Raw genomic sequence first — 18,004 nt, forward strand, 5'->3', positions numbered from 1 at the left:
TCCAACAGCTCCACATTTCTCTCATGCTGGGCACCCAGAGCTGGCTGCAGCACTGAGCACTGCAAGGGGGCTGCCAGGGCAGTGTGGAGGAGGAGAATGCATTGCCAATCCACACAAAGCATTTTCCACTCCCTCCAGCCAGGCCAGCCACCCCCAGGTCACTGCTCCCAGCCTGCTCTGTGAGTTTTAGCAATTTGCTAAATTCTCCAGGGTTTTTAGGCTGCCCAGCTGTCAGCAAAGGCAGGAAGGCTCCAGGGCACTCTGCCTCAAAGCACTCACTGCAAGGGCAGATTACACAGCCCAGGGTCTGGGAGGGGCTCAAGGGGACAGAAAATAAACTCTGGAATATCCACCTTTGTGCTGGGGGAAAAAACCCACCCAACAAGCCCAATCTGCTCCTCTCTGCCTCTGATTCAGGACTCTTTGCTGTGAAAGTCCACCTGTACCCCAGCATTGCAGCAGAGTGATGCACACATGTGCCTGCATTTCACCAGCAGGAAATTTGAGCCAACATATATCTACATGAAATCAGGCCTCAAAGAGTGAGTCAGGGCCTAAATCAGTGTTGCAATTGAACTAAAATAATCTAAGCCTGCTCTAAATGCACATAGCTTTAACCTGTAACATCAAATGAAAATTATATACTTAAACTGTAATCTTCCTGTTCCCTTAGTCATCAAAAGAGGCTAGATCAAATAAAAAAAAAATAAAAAAATGAAGGGAGCGTGGATGCTGTTCAGAGGATGAGGAGGAGGTGGGGCTAAGGGAGCAGGATATTCACAGAGTCATTAAAGTTGGAAAATCCCTCCCAGCCCATCAAGCCCAGGCTGTTCCTGATCCCCCCCTTGTCCCCAGCCCAGAGCTGGGCTGCCACACCCAGTCCTTCCTGGGACACATCCAGGGATGGGCACTCCAAACCTCCCAATGTTTAATCACCCTTTCAGTGAAGAAATTCTTCCTGATGTCCAACCTGACCCTCCCCTGGCAAAACTCGAGGCCATTCCCTCTTGTGCTGTCACTTGGCAGCAGAGCCCACCTGGCTGCACCCTCCTGTCCGGGAGCCTGTCACAAAGAATGACAAGGTCCCCTCTGAGCCTCCTTTTCTCCAGGCTAAAAAATCCCATAAGACTTAAAATTCTGCTTGAACCAAGGGGGGTGTTTCTGCCTTGCAAGGCACACTCAGCCCCAAACCCAGCCCCCAGCACTCCCATCCATGCTTCAAGCAGAAAAGCAGAGCCCTGAGTGGCTGGTGGCGTCGGTGGCTCTGTGTTGTCACCTCCTCTGACAAGTCTGGCTGAGGGACAGTAAATATTTCCACACCTGAGTTTGTCAGAGGGTGAGGCAGGCAGGGATAAGGTCAGGCTGCAAACACCCCCCAAGAGATGCCATCTTTTGGCTGGGCTTGCATGGCAGAATCAGGGGACCCCCAGTGGGGGATGAGTGACTCCTGACTCCATTGATGCAGCATTGAGGCTGAGCAATTGCTTTATTAAAACTTTACTGATAACATGAATACTACACTATATTAAAGAGATACTATGCAAAGATAAATGCTAAAGAAAAACCCATGAGTGCCTGAGACAGCCAGGACACAGCTTTGACCCAGCTGGCCAAGGAAACAAACCAATCCTCAGCAGAATCCAAGTGGCAAACCCCTTCAATCAGGCAAACAATCCTCACACATTCAAACATTCCACATGTGCAAAACAACAGGAGCAGAGAACAGAGACAAGAACTGCTTTCTCTTTCTCTGAGGTTCCTCACTGCAATTCCCAGGAAATGTCCTTGGGAAGTTGTGCCTGCCTGCTCTCTATGAACAGAGCTGCAGCTACAATTTGCCCTTCTTATTACAATATAATTCATATAATTCATATAATAATAATAATAATAATAATAATAATAATAATAATAATAATAATAATAATAATAATAATTATTATTATTATTATTATTATTATTATTATTATTATTGTTATTGTTATATAATTAATATAGTTAATTCTTATTATATATAATATAATTATTGATAATATAATTACTTAATGCTTATTTGATATTAATTAAATATTTATTTACCAATAATTAATTTCCTTTAAATTTATTTCATATTATGTTAATTAAGATAATATAATGACTATATCTAATTATATATTATATTATCGATATAGTAATATTATCTAATATTATAATTAATATAATATAATTATTAATGTAGTATAATAATTATTCTATAATTATATAACTAATAAAATTAATTCTTACTATTATATAATATAACTCTTATTCATTATTTAATATTTAATATTTAATATAAATTAAATATTAGATATTTATTTAATATTTTGTTAATATTTATTTATTTTTAATTTCTTTATTGTTTATTTAATAACTGTATTATTTGATATAATATGATTATAGTGTACAATTACATATTATATATATTATATTATATTATATTATATTATATTATATTATATTATATTATATTATATTATATTATATTATATTATATTATATTTTATATTAATTATATTTATTAGAATATCATCTAATAACATAATTAATATAATATAGTTATTAATATACTATAATATAATATAATATAATAATTGTATAATAATTATATAGTTAATATCATTAATTCTTACTCTAATATAATAAAATTCTTATTAATTCTTTATTAATTCTTATTATAATAAAAATAAAAATTGCTGTGATTGCAGTTCTTCTGCTGGGCCCCTTTCTTCTCTCTGTGCTTCTCCAGGAAAAAAACGTGGGAGAGAGAATTGTGTCTGCTGTTCAGGGAATGTGAATGCCACAGGCTTGAGGTTTGCTGGCTTTTGCTTTTTCACCAGGATGAAAACTGTGCGTAGGAGCTCTGTCCTTGGGTTTCCCTGAGCCCAAGTCGGGGCAGGCACACGAGCTCCTGCAGGTGAAGAGGGTCATCACTGATTTACACTCTGCCACTTGCTGCAGCAATGGGAATTTGGATGGCTTCACTGCCTGGGTGCACTGGAAGCTCCAAGGATATTCACTCTAATTCAAAATCAAACCCAGTTTTCATGCAGAGCTTTTCAAGATTTTTCTACAGATCTCTTTCTTTCATTCAGGAGGAGTTTTGTTGAAATAACAGCCTCAGGCCTTCAATGGGTGCAGTTTGTGTTACAAAGACACAACAGCAGTGCAGATCGATCTAATATGAGGAAAATTGTTGCCAATAAAAGCTACTTGTGAGGCAGCAAAATGGTTTCTACCCTCAGATTTACAGGATTATAATTCTGCTGATGCAAAATTGACAGTTTTCCCCAGAGCAGCTGTGGCTGTCCAGTGTCTGGCAGTGCCCAAGGCCAGGTTGGATGGGCTTGGAGCAATCTGGGACAGTGGAAGGTGTGGGAAGGGACAGTGGAAGGAGGTGGAATGAGATGAATTTTAAGGTCCCCTCCAACCCAAACCATTCTGTGATTCTGTGGCTCTGAACCCACCCCTTTGGCAGAGGGTGCAGGGACTTTGGCAGACAAGGCACACCAGGTACCTCACTCTGCATGATTCCAATTCCCTGATTTTACAACAGCACCTCTGCCACGGGGAGGGGGGGGTGGGACACTGCTCACTTAATGACATCAAAATATGTAAAATTCTCCTGCAACTTGTGCAAACAAGCCCAAATAGCTCTGAGCATCAGCAGCTAACAGGAGAAGTGGGTAGCCAGCACTGTGTGCTATCCCCACGGCTGACTCCTGTGCCCATCAGTGCTCCTGGGGCTGCCTCCAGTCCTGCCTTCATCCCTCAGAGCACAGAAAGGTTTTTCCTGCTGACAGAATCATGTCCAGGCAGGTTTTGAGCATCTCCAGAGAAGGAGACTCCTCATCCTCTCTGGGCAGCCTCCTCCAATGCTTTGTCACCAGCACAGGAAAGTTTTCCTTCAGATTCAGATGGAATTGTGTGTTGCAGTTTTTGCCTTGTCCTCCTGCTGGGCACAGCTGAAAAGTCTGGCCCCATGCCCTTGGCACCTGCTTTTAAGATATTTGGGTGCATTGATAAGGTCATGGAACCCCAGGCAGGAGCCTGGGGTTGGAGGGAACCTCAAAGCCCACCCAGTGCCACCCCTGCCATGGCAGGGACACCTCCCACTGCCCCAGGCTGCTCCAACCCCAGTGTCCAACCTGGCCTTGGGCACTGCCAGGGATCCAGGGGCAGCCCCAGCTGCTCTTGGAATTCCATCCCAGCCCCTGCCCACCCTCCCAGGGAAGGATTTCTTCCCAAAATCTTCCCTGAGGATGCCAAAGCCATCTCAGCACCTCAAAGATCAGAGTGAATCCTGGCTCTGCAGGGCTTTCAGCCCTCCCTGCCCTCTGAGGATGGGCTCAGGGCTGGCAGCCAGGGCTCTGTGGGTTTCAGCCCATCCTCATCCTCATCCCCACAGCCTCACACTGGCCAGGGCTCAGAGCTCTGGCCTCAGCCATGACCTGCATGGAGCAGGCAGCTCCTCATCCTCCTGGCTGGGCTGAGCCCCCTCAGCTGATCCCATCCCTGTCCTGCACTGCTTTCCAGAGCCTGAGTCCCATTAACCCTTCCCTTCACTTCCACACCCCTCCTCGAGCACAAGGCCAGCACCTGGCAAAGCACCAGGGGAAATACAGGTTGGAGAGCAGGGAAAAGGTTTTTCCAGCAAGGGGGAGAAAGTTCTGGCCTGGCTGCCCGGGGAGGTGGTGGAGTCCCCATCCCTGGGTGTGTTTGACAAAGCCTGGAGGTGGCACTGGGTGCCAGGGCTCAGTTGGGCTGTTGGGGCTGGGCTGGACTCCATGGGCTTGGAGGTCTCTTCCAACCCAGGGATTCTGGGAATTCTGTGGATTCTGTGGATTCTGTGAATCTGTGAGAGTGTGGCACTGGTGCTCTCCAGTGCCACCAGGCCTTCCCACATCCCTCCTGTTGCACTGGGGGATTAGGCTTGGAGCCATTCAGGCTTTAACTCAGGTATGGGGCTTGTTCCAATAAGCAGTGCAGGTTAGGAAATGCTGGGGCCACCAGAAAAGTGCAGCACAACCTCACCCTCCCTGCCTGGAGCTCTCCTGGAAGGAGCCCTTGGCATATCTGTGTGAGAAACACTCTGCAGGTGTGGGAAATGGTTTTGTAGAAAATTCTCAAAGCCTGACAGAAGGCTCACATCGTGTGCATCTGTATATAAACCTTGAAATAAAAAATACTGCCTTAAAAATACCATAGGATAAGACAGACATTGTTAAAAGAGAAATTCAACTAAAACAAAGTTTTGAATAATGGCCTTACAAAAAAAAACCCTCGATACTTTAGAGAAATAGAACTCTAAGAGATATATTGTATTAAGACCCACAAAGAGTGATTTTAGCTGATTGGCTTTAAGGCATTTGCAGCCTGGTGTAGCAAAAGCTGATAGTGTATCGTAATTTAATTGTAACACCTGTATTATCTGACCCTCCAAATGAAACTAAAAATAGGATAAAAGTTTTTAAAATGCCTCTCTGGGTCCAGAAAGGGCTTAATCCAACAAGCAGGGACAGGGACTGTGACCCCCTGAGCCCCCCAGAACTGCCCTCTCTGCCAGCAGGCACAGAGCTCTGCCCTGGCAGTGATGGGAATCAAATCACATGCTCCAGGGCTCCTGCCTGAAGGAATAAGGAAAGCAGATTAATTTTTTTGGTCCCTGCCCACTGCAGAATTAAGTGGAAGGTTGTGAAGGCTTTTGGTGTTTTTTGCCTTGTTGGCTCATTTTGAAGGAAAAAAAAAAAAAAAGAAAGGAAAAGAAGAGGGAAAGGGAAAGGAAAGGGGAAAAGGGAGTGGGGAAAGGGGAAAGGAAAGAGGAAAGGGAAAAATGGAAAAAGAGGAAAGGATGGGAAAGGGAAAAGGAAAAAGGGAAAGGGAAAAAGTGAAAGGGAAAGAGATAAAGGAAAAGAGGGAAAGAGATAAAGGGAAAGGGGAAAGGGGAAAAGTGAAAGGGGAACAGATAAAGGGAAAGGGCAAAAGGAAAAATGGAAAAAAAGAAAGGGAAGAAAGGGAAAATGGAAAAAAGGACAGGAGAAAGGAAAAAGGGAAAGGGGGAAGGGAAAAGGGGGAAAAGGAAAAAAATGGAAGGGACAAATGGAAAAGGGAAAAAGAGAAAGGAAAAAAGTGAACAGGGAAAAGGGAAAGGGAGAAAGGGAAAGAGAAAGGGAAAGGGTGAGTATGGGGCAGTCATGAAAAGCCCAGGGAAGGCCAGGGGTCACCCTGGAGCTGTGCAGCTCCGAGGATGGAGCCCAGGCACTGGGATCTGCTACAGGATCTGCATCCATGCCTGGGACCCTCTCTGGGAGCAGGGAACCTGCAGCCCCCTGGGCAAAGGGCAGAGCTCTGTCCCCTTAACCCCTGAGGGAAGGACAACACCCAGGCAAGGATGTGACCCCAGGGAAGCAAGGACCTGAACCCAGGTTTAACAAAACTCCCCCTGCTTCCCTCCCAGCCTAATCTGCCTCCAGTGTTTTCCCAGCCCTGACTGATGTGAGCACCTTTACCTGGTGCAGAGCATGAGAGGGAGGCTCTGATGGAGCCTGACTGAAGTGCCAAAAAATGTTCATTTAGTTGTGCCTCTGACAAATGGATCCTTCTGAGCTGCTGGTGCTTTTATTTTTATTTTTTTTTTATAATTTATTATCAGCCTCTTCCCGTTCTGGGCCAGCAAGAGAGCAAAAGCCAAGGGGAAGGTGTCCAAATGGAATATTTTTTGGTCTGGTTCAAAAAAAGGGCCTGTCAGAAGGGAAGTTTCAGGTCTTTTGGGTTGAAATTAAGTACACCAAAGTTTCCAGATTTAAAAAATAAATCCCACCCTGCCTTGCAGAGCCCTGTGCAGAGCAGAAGGCTCCAAATCCAGCTGATCACGAGTTCATCTGCTGCTGGGCACAGCATTGGTATCAAATGGGATGCAGAGGAAATGTGATACAATATTGCCTTCAAAGAAGTTGGAAATTTAAAAACGTTCTCCTAAAAGCTCAACAGAAATGCAATATTTTTGATATTGTGACTCTTTGAAATGTTTCCACTCTGTTTCAAGATGAATTCCAAGGAGTGAAACGTGTTTTTCACAAAAGAAAAAAAATGCCATTTGGTGAAATTTTATTTCTTATTTATATTCTTATTCACATTTATACTATTTCTATTTATGTTTATTTATATTTACTATTTATAATTTTTTTATTTATTTATATTTACTATTTATATTTATGTTCTTATTTTATTTCTTATATCTGGAACTGTTCTATAACTTCTTGCCATGTCAGCATCAGAAATAAAATTATAACTCTTTTCTCCTATTTTCTTAGGGGAAACCATGTTTCTCAGTACAGTTCTCCACCCACTTGCTCTACCACACAATTTTCTGTTCCCTCAAAGCATTTTTTGCAGTGGTTTTATAAATTGAGTAATACCCCTGACTCCACAAATAGTTATCAATGCTTTTTAAATACTTATACATTTAAAAAAAAAAACTTATTTTTCCGTGTTGGGTTTTGGATTGGGTTTTGTTTTTTTCAGGTGGGTATTGGCCAACCACACCTCCATCTTCTCCCTGATTTCCTGGCTGTTTAACTCACACCTCACATCTACTCTGTGGCCAGCTTCTGACTTTCTTCCTGTGTTCCTGAGGGTTTCTCAGGTACCTGGGGCTGGGATCCTGGGGGAGGATCCAGGCTGGAGCAGGGGATGTGACCCTGAGAGGGGAGAGCTCCTGAGGGGCTGCAGTGCTGAACCCCCCACGCCCAAGGTGCCATTGCTGTGTGCTCCAGCTGCTGCTGAAACACAGAGCCTGGAATCACTGAGGCTGGGAAAGACCTCCAGGATCATCCACTCCAAACTCTGGTCCCCAGCCCAGAGCACCCAGTGCCACCTCCAGGGGACACCTGCAGGGATGGGCACTGCAGAGCTCCCTGGGCAGCCCCTGCCAAGGCCTGAGCACCCTTTCCATGGGCAAATTCCTGCTGCTGGCCAAGCTGAACCTGCCCTGGCCCAGCCTGAGGCCGTTCCCTCTGCTCCTGTCCCTGTGCCCTGGGAGCAGAGCCCGACCCCCCCAGCTGTCCCCTCCTGGCAGGGACTTGTGCAGAGCCACAAGGGCCCCCTGAGCCTCCTTTGCTCCAGGCTCAGCCCCTTCCCAGCTCCCTCAGGAATTCTCCAGCCCCTTCCCAGCTCCCTTCCCTGCCCTGGACACGCTCCAGCCCCTCCAGGGCTCTCCTGCAGGAGCAGAACTGGACCCAGCCCTGGAGGGACCCCAGCACAGAGGGACAATCCCTGCCCTGCTCCTGCTGGACACACAATTCCTCATCCAGCCCAGCTGCCAGGGGCCTCCTGCCCCCCTGGGCACCCCTGGGCTCGTGTCCAGCCCCTGTCAGCAGCACTCCCAGGGCCTTTTCCAGCTCTCCAGCCCCTCTGCCCAGCCTGGAGCTCCACGGGGTTGTTGTGACCAACATTTCCTCTGTGAAGGGTGTCTGGTGCTGGAGAGGATCTCCCTCATTTCTGCACCCTGGGCTGGTGCTTGCATCCCCCACCTTGCACAGGGGGAAACCCTGAGGATATTTAAGAGTCACTAAATGAAATAAATGGCTGGGGGAGCAGACCCTGCTCAAACACCAAGCTGGAGAGCTCCAGTCTTTGCTCCCTGCCCCCTTACAGAGTTCAGGTCATCTTGCAGCCAGGGTGGCCACAGCTTTTGTGTTTTACTTCATCCCTCTTCCACTCTGCCCCATGAAACAAAAGCTCCAAGGTGTCCACCACAAGGGCAGTGTCCAGCTGAGTGTTTATAGATTTATTTCTGGGGGCTTCCTTGCCAGGTGACTTTACATGAATGGCATTTCTTAAACGTGAAAAATGATTGTCAAGTGAAAGAATGGGAGGAAAAGGCCTCAAGTTGTGCCCAGAGAAGTTCAGACTAGATATAAGAAAAAACTTTTTCCCTGGAAGAGTGGACAGGCATTGGGATGAGTTGCCCAGGGAGGTGGTGGGGCTGCCAGCTCTGGAATTGTTCAAGAAGTGTCTGAATGTGGCACTTGGGGACGTGGTTCAGGGGTGATTTTGGTGGCTCTGAGTTGATAGTGAGACTGGATAATTTTGGAGTTCTCTTCCAGCCTCAATGATTCTGTGATTCTATGAAAAGAATATAAAAAAAATAAAAAATCTGCAGATAGTACAACTTGCTCTGCTTATAAGCATTTTATCTGGTCTCTAGTTTACATTCCCCCTTTCAGCCCCTCTTTTTTTCCAGGATGCATCCATCACCCACCCAGATCAGGGTGTGCTGTGCTCACCCAGACACAGGGGTGTCAAAACCCCCTCCAGCTCCTCTTTAGTGGGAGTCAGGCCAGGAAAACTGGCTGCCCACAAGTTCAGGGCTCACTAATCTTTCATACAGGGCAGTAAAACATAGAGGAGCAGTAAATATACCTGTCCTTGTTTCCTACAGCCCACTAAATCAGCTCCCTGCTTTTAGGGAGTCAGTCAGTGTTGGGCTTCAGATACTAAACCATCCACTCCTGAAGCAATTGGACACTCTGGAGCCTTTTACTGGGTTTGCATGGCTCAGCTTTGGTATCAGGGGCAGGGGCTACAGGAATTAGAAGTTCCCTTTTTGGCATCTTCTAAACACAAAGGGTGTCTCCCAGCCCCTGCACACAAGGAGGGGAAACACTTCTTTAAAAAAAAAAAAATCAGGCAAAATAGAAGAAGGTCACTGACCTTTGCTTTTGTGGAACTTTTCTGTTTTAATCAAACTCCTTTAGAGGTAATGCCTTGTACAAAAAGCTCATCCAACTCAGGAAAATAAGGATTCCTGCTGGAGTCATGGTTTTTGACCAAAAGGCAGCTGTTGGGGTTTTCTTTCTGTGAGAAAGAAAGAAAACTGAGAATGTCACCGAGAAATGCTTCCAGGGATAGGGCATCCAAAATTTCTTAGGAAACTTGTTCTAGTGCCTTCTATCCCAACAGGCAAATATTTCTTCCTAATATCCTACCTAACCCTGCCCTCTGGCACTGGGAGCCATTCCCTGGGTGCTGTCCCTGCATCCCCTGGGAATTGTCTCTCTCCAGCTTTCCTGGGGCTCCTCCAGGCCCTGCAAGGCCACCCTGAGCTCAGCCCAAAGCTTCTCCTGTGCAGGTGAGCAATGCCAGCTGTGCCAGCCTTTCCTCCCAGCAGAGCTGCTCCAGCCCTCTGCCCATCCTGGAGCCTCCTCTGGGCTCTCTGCAGCAGCTCCAGCTCCTCCAGGGCTGGGCCAGCTCTGCAGGTGGGAAATCACCTGAGGGGACACACGGACACAATCCCACAGGGACACAATCCCACAGGTGATGGCCCAAGCAAGGCAGAACTTCCCGAGTTTCTGCCACCCGGCTCAGCGTCTAATTTGGAAACCCAAAATACATCCTGACAGGGCACCACCCTGCAGGAGGCTCTGACCTTCATGTGTGGCATGTCCCCAAGCCCTGCTGGCAGCCTGGGCACTGTGGGGTGGGCTCTGTCCCTGTCCCAAGGAGGCTCCTGGTGGGGGATTATCCCGGCGCTGACGCCGCAGGGATCGAGTGTCGGCCAGGCTCTCTGATCTTCCACTCGTAGCAGACACCATTTCAACACACCCCCCTTCAGACAGCAGGCACCAAAATATCCGTGGTGTTAGCCCTTCCTCTTAGGCAAGAGGGTGATGCTGAGGTTTGGAATAGGAACAGTCAAGCAAAGATCACCACGGGTTAAAACACACTGCTGAGAACAGGAGTGCAGAATGATCACCTAAGGACATTCAGCACGGGCTGAATTCACTCTGTCCAGGTGCCTCTGGCACACTACAGGTCCTGCACACCCAGTATCTGCTGTCCCTCCTTGCTTTACATCCCACATTCCTCCTGACACATGCACATCTGCCAAAGAGATGTTACTGCCCCTTCCTCTGGAATAAATTCCTTCCCCAGCTTTATGCTTTCTCTGCTCCTGAGTATGAAACAACTTTCCCTATCCACCATTTTTGGGAATTGCCAATTTGGAAACGTTGCTGCTCTACACCAACCAAGGTCCTGCTGCCTCCTGTCATAAACTGGACAGTGCCAGACCTGGAAAACTGGAATTTCTTCTAACACCATCTCTCAAGTTTGATTAAAACAGAAAAGTTCCACAAAAGCAAAGGTCAGTGACCTTCTTCTATTTTGCCTGATTTTTTTTTTTTTTAAGAAGTGTTTCCCCTCTTTGTGTGCAGGGGCTGGGAGACACCCTTTGTGTTTAGAAGATGCCAAAAAGGGAACTTCTAATTCCCGTAGCCCCTGCCCCTGCTGCCAAAGCTGAGCCATGCAAACCCAGTAAAAGACTCCAGAGTGTCCAATTACTTCAGGAGTTGATGGTTTAATATCTGAAGCCCAATCTCTTCAGTGTGGATTGAACCTTTTTTGGTCAGGATTAAAACACTGCTCAGGACCTGCCCCAGAGGAGGTGCCAGGGCAGAGCTTTGCAGTGTGACCAGATATCCCCTTTACTTCTGAAAATAACTCCTTGGGACAGCTACTCATCACATTCCTCTTTGCCACGGCTGCATCACATTACAGCTCCCCACAGCCTGGGGACAAACCTCTGCACACAAAATTCTGCCTCCTGGGCCAGTCCTAGCAGGACAGGATCCCAGTTTCTAGCAGAAATTCTTATTAGCCCCCAAAGCAAGTGATGCTGGGACTCCATGCCACCAAATTTTATCTGGTATCTGCACTTGGGGATCTTCCTCTCCTTCCTGGGATGCTGTCCTGTTTTCCTCCACACTGGCAATGCCCCTCAGCTCCCTGCCAGTTCTCATGTCTTGGCACAGGCAGCCTGAGCTGGGACTGGTGTTAAACACAGGAAAACAGAGGGAAACTCCCACCCTTGGAGTTTTCCCTCCCTCCTCCTTCCCCACAGCCTCCCCCTCTCCCTGCTGGGATCAGGTGGAGGTGTCCTCAGCACAGCACAGCACAGCTGGTGACTCCCTGTGGATGGATTTAGAATGATCAGACAGGTTCATGTAACACCATCTCTCAAGTTTTCCACAACTGTGTCTATGTGCTAGTGAAAGAAAATTAATTGTTGTTTTATTTTGAAGGGTCTACCACTGTTAGCATTTGTTAATAAATCACTGATTGCAGTGGATGTGGCATTAGTTTGTTTACTTAGCTAACACCCAACTTGATCCAACTGTTCCAATGCCATAGCTGAAGCCAGCTGGGGTGAAAACAAACCTGATGAAACTTTTTTTCACAGCATTCCAAGGCATGAAAAGACTTTTACAGTTTTCATCATACTGATGAGCAGATCTTTTTTTCCTGTGTTTTTTCTCAATGGCTGCTTTAGCAGCAGGTGTTATTATAGTGAGTGTTTCAGTGTTCCATGGGCTGCTTTCAAGGTGTGATGGAATGTTCTGCTAACCAGACAAGTGTTCATACACAGACCATTGCTCTGTTCATCCTTACTTTTCTACTTCTTACATAATATTTTTGCTGACCAATCTCATAGCTCCTGCTGAGCTCTAACCACAGTTCTGCTGTCTCTGAGGCCTGCCTTTTGCAGCTTTCCCAAAACCCTCTGATTTTATAGATTCCCACAACTCCCCACCCAAATTCTGGCCCTCCAAGAGCTGCTTCCTCCCCCTCCTGTATTTGTCTCTGCATGGGCCACACTGGCAGCTCCCCCCAAACCAGCCTGGGGCTGACCAGAAGCTGCAAATAATTTTCTTACAGTGATTTATCTGATTAAGGCCACACAAACACCAGTATCCAACCCATTTTAAATGGGGGCAACATGACCCATAATTAAAACCCAGCAAGATTCAAATGCAGATGGAGAAGGACTGGAGCCCACAGCAAGCCAATATTCCTGCTCCATCCCTGGCTGCTGGGAATCACTCCTGTGCAGTGCCATGCCAAAACTGTCACCTCCCTGGCCAGAGGGGGGCTGGAAGAGAATGTGCCTGTTTGTTTTATTTATTTATTTGGAGCCCATTGTGGAGGTGCTTCACTTTTGTTGGAATAAAATATTAAACAAAGAAAAAAATCCTCCCATGGTGAGGGGTAAGGGAAACACAGGCTGGGCATTAGGAAAGAAGGCAGCTCATGTGCTTGGAGAGCTCCAGGACTGCAAATTTTATCAGGGTAATGTGATTTTGAAGGCTCAGGCTGGCAACAGCTGGGCTCAGCACTGCTCAGCACACGGCTCCAGCTCACCTGCAGCCTCTGCTGGGCCCCACCAGAGCAGGGCACTGCAAATTGGAGCTGACAGGACAATGGCAATCCAGCCTGGATCCCACCCTGGAGTTCAGCAGAGCAGAAATCACCGTGCTTTGACCCCTCAGCTCCGGGCTCAGGATCCCACAGCCACCCTCACCCTCTCTTTGTGCACTCTGAGCTCTGATGTGTCCTGGATCCTGTCTTGGAATCACAGAATCATTTACCTTGGAAAAGGTCTTTAAAGAACATCAAGACCAACCATTCCCCCAGCACTCCAAGGCCACCACTGGCCCATGTCCCCAAGTGCCACATCTGCATGGCTTTTAAATCCCTGCAGGGATGGAGAGTCCAGCACTGTCCTGGGCAGCTCATCCCAGGGCTCAACAGCATAATTTTTTCCTCATATCCTATCTAAACTTCCCATAGTGTAACTTGAGCCTTTCCTTGCCTTTTCCTTGCCTTTTCCTTTCCTTGCCTTTGCCTTCCCTTCCCTTCCCTTCCCTTCCCTTCCCTTCCCTTCCCTTCCCTTCCCTTCCCTTCCCTTCCCTTCCCTTCCCTTCCCTTCCCTTCCCTTCCCTTCCCTTCCCTTCCCTTCCCTTCCCTTCCCTTCCCTTCCCTTCCCTTCCCTTCCCTTCCCTTCCCTTCCCTTCCCTTCCCTTCCCTTCCCTTCCCTTCCCTTCCCTTCCCTTCCCTTCCCTTCCCTTCCCTTCCCTCCCCTCCCCTCCCCTCCCCTCCCCTCCCCTCCCCTCCCCTCCCCTCCCCTCCCCTCCCCTCCCCTCCCCTTCCTTCCCCTTCCCCTTCCCCTTCCCCTTCCCCTTCCCCTTCCCCTTCCCCTTCCCCTTCCCCTTCCCCTTCCCCTTCCCCTTCCCCTTCCCCTTCCCCTTCCCCTTTCCCCTTCCCCTTTCACCTTCCCCTTCCCTTTCCCTTTCCCTTTCCCTTTCCCTTTCCCTTTCCCTTTCCCTTTCCCTTTCCCTTTCCCTCCCTCCCCCTCCCCCTCCCCCTCCCCCTTTCCCCTCCCCCTTTCCCCTTCCCTTTCCTCTTTCCTCTCCTCTCCTTTCACTTTTCACTTTCCTGGAACTTTCCTTTCCTGTCCCCTGTTACCCAGGAGCAAGTGCCTGACCCCCACCTGGCCCCACTCCCCTGTTAGGGATTTATGGAGTGGGAGAAGATCCCTTCTTTGGGATTTGCTTTCTCTTTGATCCACTCTGGTGCTACACAGTTAAGAAGAAAAAAAAAACTTAAAAAAAAAAAGTTCTTCTAGGTTCTTGCACTGTTTTGTGCCTCCAGGCTTCTTTTTCCTGGGCTATGTTCTCCTGAGGGATTGCACTGCTGAGGAAGGAGAGGTGCTAACAGGTTTTTTTCCACACCTCTCAGCAAAACCCCAGCTAGCTGGCAGGAAGGCACTCTGTGTGACAGCTTCCTCTGCACACGTAAGGAAGTGGCCTCTGCAGCCTCAGAAATGTGCTCCAAACCTTTTCAGTGGAGTAGAAAACACAGACAAGTTCTGTTCTGCTTCAAAATGTCACAAAATCACAGAAACAGCAAGGGTGGAGGAGACCTTTGTGGCCATCCAGTGAGCAAAAAGGAGTGGAAGGGGAGCATATTCTCAGCCACTTCTCCTGCAGGGTCCTTAACAGGGGAGTTTGGTGAGAAAGCAGTGAAAATACCGTGTGAGGAGAAGGTTTGAGAGCTGTCAGGTATCAATATGATCGGGGAAAAAAGTGATCATTTTTCAAGGGGAATGGACAACCCAGAAACAAATCATCTTACCAAAGGAAGAAGGTGCAGTTATGCTTTCATCTTTTCATCAGTGCATTGATGCTTTGATTTTATTCCTACAAATTCCCGGCAGTTTTTTCTCACTTTTCTCATAAAGGTGAAAGGAAGTTAACTGGGTTCATTTTCTCAGGTTTAGCTGGGTGTGTGTTCTGTCACCATCTGTCAGAGCTGGGGCAGTTCTCTGCTGTTCCTGGGGCAGTTTGTTCTTTATCTCTCCCACAGCCAATCCTCCCTGCAGGAGATCTCTGCTGTCCATGGCCACTGAGTGTCCCTGCAGGGCTGATCAAATTCCACCATCCCATGGGGAGATGCTCCGCCCAGGGGAGGAGCCAAGCATTCCTACCTGGATCCAATCTGAGCTGGGAACAGCCCAGCAGCCTTTGCCCACTGCATTCCCAGAGGAGCAGCTTTCTGCTGCCCTGCATTCCCAGAGGGAGAGCAGGCCCATCTCCAGCAGCCCTGGAGCTGCAGAGGAAAACTCCCCCCTTGTGCAGGATCCCTGCTCCAGCAGAAGCACAGCTGGCACTGCAGGAGGGCTGAGCCCCCCTGGGATGGGACTGTGCCACCACCCTGACCCACAGTGGGACAGGGCATGCTCTGACTCCTGCAAGGTTTTGGATTTTTTTGTTTGTACTATTGCATTTGTATTTTTAATTTTCCCTAGTAAAGAACTGTTATTCCTACTCCCATATCTTTGCCTAAGAGCCCCTTAATTTCAAAAATATAATAATTCAGAAGGAGGGGGTTTCCATTTTCCATTTCAAGGGAGGCTCCTGCCTTCCTTAGCAGACACCTGGCTTTCCAAACCCAGAGAGAAGGCTATGGTCAAAATTTGGCTTGGACAAGCTGGTATCAAAACTCAGCTTCTCTTAAGTCCAGTGACAGAGTTCTTCCTCACAACTCAAACATCCTGACAGAGAAAGGTACAGTGCCTCAAAGTGGCCTCTAAAGCAGTCCCAGGTGTTCTTAGAGATTCATCCTTCATCTCTCCACAGTTCCTTCCTACTTTTATCCCTGGAGGTATTTAAAAGTGAAGATGGGACTCTTAAGGAGGCTTTTTAGTTGGTGGGGTTGGCAGTGTTAAGTTTATGGTTGGATTCAGTGGTCTCAGGGGTCTTTTCCAACCTAAATGATCCCAAATTCTCACTGACAGAAAGGTATCACCATGGTTCTCCACACCTAATTTGGACTCCTGTGCCCTTGATTAGTGTCATCCAACTATCACCTCAAGTAACCAAAAATTTCCTTTCCCCTGAGCTAAATGGAGACAGAAATTCATTAAGATGAGTCTCAGCTGAGATTTGTTGCTCCCTCCCTGTGCTTCTTTCTTGGCAATGATGGGAACAACAAGCATCCTTCAGGATATTTGACATCAAACTTAAAACTCACAATCTGCTTCCTGAAGGAATGACTGTCTTGAGTTCTCAGCTTCCCAGATGATATGTCAAGAGTATTTCCAGCCTCCCAAAGCTGCCAAAGGACCCAGACAGACAGACAGACTTTTCTCCTTTAACACTGATATTCTGACATTAAAGAGAAGACTTAAGTTTTATTACTTGGAAGATGGATGAACAGATGTGGTGGTTGGAAAAGTGGCCAGAAACCCTGACTGGGGGCTGGTGCTGCCCTGGCAAAGCTCCTGGACAGTTTCATTTCTCTCCAATGAATTTCGTGAAGAGTTTTCTTAGGAGAAAATCTCTCACACAGTTTGTGAGCTCAGAAGTGCTCTGACCCATGGCCCAAGTTGCCTTCTGGACCTGCCATTCCAAACCCTTTATTAGCAACACAGTGCAGCACCTCGTATTTATTTTCCCACAAAACAAACAATTGACTAACCCTTTCCCCTCTGTTGCTTGCCATGGTACTCAAAATCACGTCTTTGACACTTCAGCAGCCTGTGAAACTTGACAATCAATCATCCCAAAGTGCCAACAGCCACATCCTATGACATATATGGATCTGTAGGAAGCATAGCTTGAAGCCTTTCTAATTTTAGCTTGTTTCAGGATACGAGAAGTTTCAAGCATCAATCATCCAAGGAAAATGCTTTACATACCAAAGTGTCACCAAAAAAAAGAGAACAGCCTGCTGGTTTCTGTGTAACTGGGGGGCACTGGAAGGATTTTGCATCCATGGATTCCTGAAGCCTCTGAAATGCCATGTACTCTGTGCTAACCAGCTGCAGTTGCCTTCTCCCAGTAAAACAGGAATATATACATGCAGGCAGTATTCCTTCAAGTGCCTTTAAGCCAATAGCTCACAAATTCGTGCTACTGATTTTCATTCAGCTGCAGTTCAGAAAAGATTGGATTCTTTGCCCAGTTGCACTAAATTACTGCAGAAAGTATTAAGCTTATGTAAGCAGAATTAACATTATGGCTAAAAGCACCAAGCAGCAGCCAGCCCCAGTTTATCCTTGGCATACTCACAGCCCCCTTTTCTCCTGGAAGGAAGGATGGCCAGCACGTGCTGATCCCAAGGAACACCCCAAATTTCCCTGCTGCCTGCAGGATCTTTGCTATCCCGTTTGCTGCTTCACCCCACTCACCAGCTGAAGACCAGGGCAGTGTGTCCCTCCCACGTGGGAGGCTCAGCATTCCTCACATTCCCTCCCAGCCTTCCCAGATTAGACCCTGTCCAGAGGATCACTGTTGCTGTATTTCTGCCTTAACAAGAATGGGCAAAGTGTGGTGGGTTTTGTCTCAAACCAGCCCTGCCTGATGTCCTGAGCACTCTCAGGGGTTTTGTTCTGAGGGGAACTCGTGGTTCACCAGGCACAGGGAGCTCAGGCAGCCTGGGAATACATCAAGGCACAGCACACATTGGATTTACCACATTTCCAGAGAGATTAACAGTTCTGTGTTTATAGTGTCCACCATGCTCCCAAAAGTCCTTCTGCTCAAAACCTCTGCAGCAATGACTGGTGTCCTGATTTGGCTGCTGGTGAGATGGGGAAAATTTCCCCCAGGAAGAGAAATTACCTGCAGGAATGTAAGAAATGCTAAAA

The 18,004-nt window shown here is 47.4% G+C and overlaps 1 protein-coding gene across 1 annotated transcript in view; it reads right to left on the reverse strand.

The window, feature by feature from the left end:
• The window catches only part of B3GALT5 (beta-1,3-galactosyltransferase 5), a 39,437-nt gene extending 21,472 nt beyond the window's left edge, over positions 1-17,965 (reverse strand). The window contains exon 1 of the mRNA XM_059840115.1: positions 17,427-17,965. The gene's annotated coding sequence lies outside the window, so the exon portion shown is untranslated. The remainder of the gene's footprint in view (positions 1-17,426) is intronic.
• Between the last annotated feature and the right edge of the window lie 39 nt (positions 17,966-18,004).

Source organism: Haemorhous mexicanus, chromosome 2 (assembly GCF_027477595.1).
Source record: "Haemorhous mexicanus isolate bHaeMex1 chromosome 2, bHaeMex1.pri, whole genome shotgun sequence".
In the NCBI taxonomy this organism is placed as follows: Eukaryota; Metazoa; Chordata; class Aves; order Passeriformes; family Fringillidae; genus Haemorhous; species Haemorhous mexicanus.